The sequence below is a fragment of the Misgurnus anguillicaudatus genome, chromosome 12 (assembly GCF_027580225.2).
Source record: "Misgurnus anguillicaudatus chromosome 12, ASM2758022v2, whole genome shotgun sequence".
NCBI lineage: Eukaryota > Metazoa > Chordata > Actinopteri > Cypriniformes > Cobitidae > Misgurnus > Misgurnus anguillicaudatus.
Window position 1 is genome coordinate 8,853,971 of NC_073348.2, and position 8,530 is coordinate 8,862,500.

Here is an 8,530-nt window from a genome sequence, read left to right on the forward strand (position 1 = left end):
GGGGCGCTACAGAGCTCCCTTGCCACGCCCGTGGTCCAGCCTTTGCCCAAACCTGATGGCCAATGACTCTGACGTCTGTGCAAAATTTCAAGAGTTTTTGAGTATGTTAAGGCCCCCAAATTGCCCCGAAACGTAAAAAAAAAAAAAAAAAATAATAATAATAAAAATAAATATAGCTGCAAGCAGCAATGGCGGGCCCTCGCACGTTTTTTTACCGCTACACGGTGCCTCCGAGAAAACGATGCACGGTGGGCATGTGCATCAAGTGGGTAAATATCAGTGGACTATTTCATGTGGCTACTGACCCATTTAGGTACTGTAGGTAAAAGAGACCCCATATTTTAGACAAACGGGGGTGCTAGTCAGCCACTAAATAGACACGCCTTTATCTGACGTTTTTGTCAACACTTAACAGTCGAAAACTCTCATGTGTGTGCCAAATTTAAAGTTCAACTAAGCACGCCAAGAGCCTTAAACATGCCTGAAATTAAAGTAACGTTTGACGCGTTGCCATGGGAACAGCGTTCGAGATGTCAAAAATTCCTTCGCAATTTATCATCTACAATGTCTCGGCATCATGTTGACCACTTCTCGTGTCAATCGCATGAATCGCATACGAGGAGTATTTAAAGGGTCACAGCATGTAACAGTCAGCCTTAAATATGCTGGAAAGTGAAAGCAAAGTTTGATGCGTTGCCATGGGAACAGCGTTTGAGATATCAAAAATTCCTACGCAATTTATCATCTACAATGTCTCACCATTATGTTGACCACTTCTGGAGTCAATCACATTATTTCCTCAGGAGGAGTATTTAAAAGTTTCCGCATGCAGATGTAAGGTTTAAATATGCCTTAAAAACGAAAGTAAAGTTTGACAGGTTGCCATGGGAACAGCGTTTGAGATATCAAAAATCCCTTCACAATTTATCATCTACAATGTCTCGGCATCATGACGACCACTTCTCGTGTCAAACGCATGAAAATCCTAGGACGAGTATTTAAAAGTTAACTGCATGCAACTAAAAGGCTTAAATATGCCTTTAAAATGAAAGTAAAGTTTGACGTGTTGCCATGGGAACAGCTTTTGAGATATCAAAAATCCCTTCGCAATTTATCATCTACAATGTCTCGGCATCATGTTGACCACTTTTGGTAACAATCGCATGAAAATCCTAGAAGGAGTATTTAAAAGAACATTGCATGGAACTGTGAAAAAAAATCACCTTTGTGACTGACACACTTCCTGGCGCCTGGTGGTGGCGCTATACCCGGGAGTCACAATAGGCACATCGATGCGATCGGAATCTTTAGACGAACAAACATCCCGCATGGCATCACAATAAGATATTTTTTGCCTCATATATTAGACACTTCCTGTTTCTCTGCATTCGCTATGAATTCATCGCTTCGCCATGGCGGAACCGTTCGAGATATCAAAAATCCCTTCGCAATTTAGCAAGTACAATGTCTCGACATCATGTTCACCACTTTTGGTGTCAATCGCATTCATCCTCTAGGAGGAGTATTTAAAAGTTCAACACATGCATTTTTTGAACAATCCAAAATGGCCGACTTCCTGTTGGGCAGAGCTAATATGTTAGAGTACGAAAGTTGTTCGGGTCGATGAGATCTATATGCGTACCAACTTTCGTACATGTGCGTACATGTTTGTCCGATCTGTGCACCAATGTTTTTTTTTTCCTTACAGGGGGCGCTACAGAGCCCCCCTGCCACGCCCGTGTTCCAGCCTTTGGTTTTCTGCGATGACGGACGACTCTGACGTCTGTGCCAAATTTCAAGAGTTTTCGAGTATGTTAAGGCACTCAAAATTCCCAAAAGTGTTGAAAAAAATAATAAAAAAAAAAAAAAAAAAAAAAAAATAATAAAAAATATAGCTGCAAGCAGCGATGGCGGGCCCTCGCACGTTTATTTACCGCTACACGGTGTCTCAGAGAAAACGATGCACGGTGGGCAAGTGCATCAAGTGGGTAAATATCAGTGGACTATTTTATGTTGTTCCTGACCCATTTGGGGACTGTAGGTAACAGAAACCCCACATTTTAGACAAAGGGGGCGCTAGTGAGCCACTTAAGAGACACGCCTATGTCTGACCTTTTTGTCCACACTTAACAGCCGACAACTCTGATGTGTGTTAACTTTTAGGTTAATCTAACCACGCCAAGAGCCCTAAATATGCCTGAAATAAAAGTAAAGTTTGGGGCGTTGCCATGGGAACAGCGTTCGAGATATCAAAAATCCCTTCGCAATTTATCATCTACAATGTCTCAGCATCATGTTGACCACTTTTGGTGTCAATCGCATGAAAATCCTTGGAGGAATATTTTATTAAATCAATGGACGTTATCAGATTTTAATGATAAAACATCACTTTACTAGTTTTCGTTTTTATATCTGAAGTTACCCTGTACATTATTACAAAACGAACGTCCTAAGCATGTACATAGTTTTTACTGAAAGTTGTACATTTTCATTTTTAATTAGTTATTATACATTCATCTTCATTACTGTATAAGATCAGCAGACAGACTGCACATATTTTGTATTAATGAATAACGTGCTCATTCTGAAATCTAAATAAATAATCATGCTTTGTACCATATGTGTTTGCAATAATTTGCTGGTTTTATAATTATGTTATCTAAACTTACAAGTTACTTAAACTTATTTATTTCCCGAGTTTAACCCATTTTATATATATATATATATATATATATATATATATATATATATATATATATATATAATATATATATATATATATATATATATAAAATGGGTTAAACTCGGGGATTCTAATCTTATTTTAGACGGCACATTTTTTATATAAATTATGTATTCATACAGACTAGCAAACAAATTAAAACATCACGAAGATACCTTCTATGAGCTTTTAATGATTTATAATGAAAAATATTTAATACATTTTGTAATGGTATTCACTGAAATATATGGTGTTTATTATAATATTTTGGTAATTGACAGGAGAGTAAAAGTGACATTTAATGCATTAAAACATGTAAGTTCACCAATAGGCCTACACCATAATGTATATAAATAGCTTATTATGAACTGGATAACACGAGTAGCAATATGACATTGTGGAAGTAATATCAGTAAGGTTGTAAAGCGGTATTTAATGAAAAGTGATATGCAGCAATACACTTAGAATGAAATAGTTCTATATAAACATTTCTTTTTACGTAGATATTTCATGTAAGCATATATTATAGGTTTATTATAAAAATGTAAACGTAATTGTTTAGGCAGGACATTTTTAATGAAAAACACATCTGTGAAAAGTCCGGCCAATGAGTTTGTTCAAGAAAAGTGTGGCGATATTTTGAAGTGGCAAAAATTCCAAAGGAAATGTTGAAAGTAAGTAAAAAGTTTTCTTTTTCCTTGTTGATTTAAGTGAAGACCGTCGTGTTTGTAGAAACAGTTCACAATTTTCCCATTTTTCAGAAAAATTTTAGAGGTATTCAGAAACACGATGTTGTTGGTTTGTGAAGCCCAGTGTTTCATCATGTTGTTGCACTGTTTGATTGTAGATTTTGTAGCGCTGTCGTCTGTCATTCGTGGTAATATAGCACTGATTGCAAAATAGATCACTTGATGATTTACTTCCGAGATTGTGTTTAAGAGTGTTTGCATTCTTTGTAGGAAGACCGTTGGTGTTGCTCCATTTGCGATGTCATTGGTTCCTATGTGGATTAGTAAAATAGTTTTTTTGCGAAGACTGTGAAAGTGCCTCACGTGTTGACTGGTTGATCGTTGAAGAGTGGTCCCAGGATGAACATAGCAGTGAGCTGGTTTCAAAAAGTCGCTAATATCTCGACACATTGAATCTGTTAGAATGCAGACTTGAAGGTCTGCGATATAAAAAAAAAGTTTTATTGTTGTAAGCTTAAATATTGAAAAATGTATGTATGTGGGTTGGTTTTACGGTCATTTTACCTCGAGGTATTAAGAATGTTCTGTTGTTGATTGTAGTTGTGAAAGAGATGTGGCTGTTATCTAAAGCGAGACCAGAAAGTATATTATTAATGTAATTTTTTTAAAAGCAACTATTTGTAGTAGTGCATACTGTATATGTTTTGCCTACCTTGTAGCGTCATAGTTCCAGTGATATCAGAGTAGTATGATGTTTCAAGAGCGTTGGTTTTGTTGAAATTATGGGTGGAAATTTGTGATGATTAGAGTAGCAGTGGCTGAAGTAGGAGAGGGGTGGAGCTTTGTCGAGGAGTTAGTGTTGTAATGGTGTTGTATTATAGTGGTGTTTTGTAAAAAAAAAAAAAAAACATGGAACTGTATTGTTATGAGTTGATTTCTGTAACTGTAGCATTTTGTATAAATGTGTATTAGTAGTGTTGCGTGTAGTTAAAAAAAAAACATTTTGTTAAGGAAAAAATTGGCCTTGTGAGCCGTCCAGTTGTTTTTTGTTTAAAAAGTTTATTACATTTTTTAATAAATTTGTTATGCCATAGGCTTATGTCATTATAAAGGTTATGTATATACACTTATTTATTACATATGAGAAATATAGATATTTTTCCGTTGTTTACATCGGATTTGTATAAAATAAGCATTAATCCGTATTGTTTTCACTAAGTGCGCACGCAGAGCGATTCTACCATGGAAAAGGTATTTTGGATTCCGTTCGCTATTTGTAAACATTGTCGATGTGTTGTAGAATGTATATTAAAAATGCTTAGGCTGTTCTCTTGGCTTTATGTCTTCTATGTTTTCATTTTATGTACTCGCAAGCTCTCTTGCTAGATTGCCGTCTCTGCGCCAAACTTTGAATTCATCTGTCTTATCGTCATCAGAGAGTCAAGATGACATGAGTGATTCAAACCTTGGCGCAATGACGGCGCGTCCAGCGAGACAGGTTCCCACCATGCACTCATCAAAGAGTCGCGATCAGATGTGTAAAATCAAAGCTTGGCGCAATGACGGCGCGTCTAGAGAGAGAGGTTCCCACCGTGCATTCATCAAAGAGTCGTGATCAGATGTGTAAAATCAAAGCTTGGTGCAATGACGGCGTCTAGCGATTCTGGTGTATCTTCCACCCTGAGTCATCGGTTGCCTCTGATATACCTATAAACATTTAGTCATTTAGCAAACAGTTTCATCCAAATCAATACACTAATGCAGCAAATATATAGTTTTTACAAATATAACATTTACACTGTTAAAACTTTTACTATAATCTAATTTTTTTTTTAAATGAAACATGTTAACACGTATAAAACATTAAAGAAATTTGAAAGCTGTAAAATCTAGTATATTTCAATAATTATACGTTTGGAAAAACCATTAAATTGAGAAGACAATAATAAAGCAAAGTAACTGTCTTTAATAATGTAGTCCACTTAAAAAAACATTTTATATCATCAAAGAACTTAAAGCAATGCAATAGAAAATTTGTGAATTCTACAAAAAAGTAAATATTTTGTTAATATTATTTAAATAAATAAATTAGTTGATTTTACTTAAAGGGATTTTAATTCATACTGGACCATTAATTATAAATAATGAACAAATAATTGTACTACACTCGTTATTTTATTGACACAATTAAAACAGATGACATTAAGTTGACATTAAACGTGACACCCTCCAAAAATGTCAAACAGTGCATGGTAAATGTTACAAAACAATGAGCTGCATAAATTAAAATGTTTTTAATTTATGTTTTTATTTAATTTGCATGCTTGGAACCTTTGTCGCTAGACACGTAATAGACTTAATATCAAGTGTTTTACTTGTCAATAAAGTGTGTACTATTTTTGTTTATCATTGATACTTGATGATCTAGTGTGAATTAGAAACATTTTTGGTAAATTCAACTCATTTATTTTCACCTATATATAAAATTTTCACCTATAGGCCTATTACTTAACATTTTTAATGATATTTACAATTTTTTTGTATATTTCACTTTGTATTTCTATTGAATTGCTTTAAGCTCTTTGATGCACTGAAAAAAGGTTGGGTTTTACTTAAAAATATAGTGCATCGATTTTGCATCCATTTTTAAAGCAAGTTTTAAATGAAATTATAACGAATTTATGCAATTTCTTAAAATTTAAAGTAAAACTTACGTAAAGAAGTGGATGCAAAAATGATACACTATATTTTAAGTAAATTTAGCCTATTTTTAAAGTGTGATATCTACTAAATTTTTTAACGTGGACTTATTAATAATGTATTTTGCTTTGTTTTCTTATTTGTGATTATATCTTTTGAATTTAATTGTGTTTGGAAAACACATAATTATTGAAATATTCTAGATTTCACATCTTTCAAATTTACTTAATATTTATAAGTGTAAAAATGTTTTACCCAAAAAAAAATAGTAGATCATAGTAAAAGTTTTAACAGTGTGTGTGTAAATGTCATATTTGTAAAAAAAACAATGTAATTACTATATTGGTGTATTTCTTTAGATAAATCCGTCTGTTAAATGTTTATTGCAGGTGTGTTTCATCCCACACATCAGAGGACTCAGGGCCGGAGACGCAGCGGATGTTAATTCGAATTGGCAGACTTTTAGAAGAAAGAAGAGGTCTCTGGTCTAAAAATGCACCAGATTAGTTTGCTGCCTGTGATGTTGACGCAGACTTTTGATGTGACGGATTCTGTGAAAAAATGGGCGTGTATAAAATGGGTCATGGGAAAAGTCAGTAAAAGTTGCATTACCTTTGTCGCACTCCATTGCGTTTAACCGTTGTTTGTGGAGGTATGTTTTGTCTATATACGAAAATGAGTTGGCATTGCAGATTCAATTGCTAATACAATTGTTTTTAATATGTTTAATGTTGTTAATAGATAAAATGGCTTACAGTAGCCCTACCAAAATTCCTTGTGTGGACGGAGAAGAATTTTCTCGATTGAGAGATAGGTTCCGCTTAGTAGCAGTAGGCTACTCAGATATTTGGTGTTTGGGGGAATGAACGATTTCTTTTCAAAATGTTTATGTTTGATTTATGTATGATTTTTTTATTAGTATTCGGCATTGGATTCTACAACACCCAGGAATCGGATCAAGGAGGAGGTCACGGAACTTGGAGTTCTTGTGATGAGAAAATTTGGCGGCATGGATTCTGAAATAAAATTGTTACGAAGAGATTTGGCCAAAGCAAAACATAAGATAGTTCATATGGAAACAGAATTGGAGGCAGCAAGGGCTACCCAGGATTTTTTGAGAAACGGTATGTAATGGATGTTTTCTTATAGTGTATATTGTTTTATATTGTGGACATGCATGGAAGTTTCATTGTAATTAAAATGTATTTATTTTTAGATGTCCTTAACCCTGAACATGAAGAAGGTTCCGTGTTGAGAAATGGTAAATAATTGATTTTTTCGTTACAGTGTAAAGTATTGTTTTTATATTGTGAACTTGCATGCAATTTCTCTTTGTAATTAAAATATATGTTTCATTTTCAGATGTCTTTAACTCTGAGCAGGAGGAAGAGTCAGTTGAGGGGGCCATAATGACTGTGACAGAGGAATCAGCACATTGAACTTACAAAAAATTTGTATTTTTATTAGAAATTTTATTTCATTTGTCATTGTAATTTAGAGTGTTTTTTAATATAATAAATATTTGTGATTCTTGGGTTGTGTTTTGTGAAGTGAGTTTTTAAAACATTAAACAGTTAGTAGGTTTGTTAAAAATGTAAGTTATTATTATAATGAATCTTGTTTTGTGTTTTAAAATGTGTAAAATAAAAAGTAATTACAAATTGAGCAGTTACATGTGTATAGATATAAATAATAATTTTTGCTTGTTAAATTAAAGGTTAAATTAAAATAACAACAGTAAAAGTATTACTTTTTTCACTGGTTTAAAGATTGTTGAGGCAGTGACATTTAATTTGGTGTGTAGTCTTTAATTAAAAATATAATTTAAAGTTTAATGGTAACCAATGTTGTCTTTTCATCTGGGTGTACATCCAACTAAAATTATAAATAAAACATAAATTTAAATAAATGAAAAACGATTATATGCATTTCATTTTTTTCAAACCCATTTCTATACTTGCAAGTATGACTTAATGTGCCTTGTGGCATATGTTTGATTTTTACGATCTTTGAACGTATGCCTACTTTTATTTATTAACAATTAAAGATTTTATTTAGACTTTTGGGAAATGTAATTTTACAATGTATTAAATAGTAATGTTTAACGTAATGTTGTACAAAGCTGTAGGCATCAAAGTAGCACAACATTGAATGTATTTGTTTTTCATTAAGTTTACATTTTTATATCATATTTTTAAGGTCATGCGGTCGGCTGCAAGAGCTAACATGCATTTGACGTGAAATCACCATGAGAACAATTATAGAAATCATACAAAGGGATTTGCTTTCAAATCCTTTTTGGTACCTTGATATGGGTTTCAGCGCCACGTAAAATCTAACATTGGACAAATACAAGACAAAGAGCAATTAGAATTAGTTGTTTACAGGTAAATAATGCGATCACGCTGCAAATTCCTGT

The 8,530-nt window shown here is 33.5% G+C and overlaps 1 long non-coding RNA gene across 1 annotated transcript; it reads right to left on the reverse strand.

Moving 5' to 3' along the window:
* Positions 1-3,151: 3,151 nt before the first annotated feature.
* Positions 3,152-4,343, reverse strand: LOC141369162 (uncharacterized). Its single transcript, XR_012372729.1, has 3 exons — positions 4,124-4,343; positions 3,976-4,035; positions 3,152-3,890 (listed from the first exon to the last, which is right to left on the reverse strand). It is a non-coding gene; the product is annotated as an uncharacterized lncRNA (long non-coding RNA).
* Between the last annotated feature and the right edge of the window lie 4,187 nt (positions 4,344-8,530).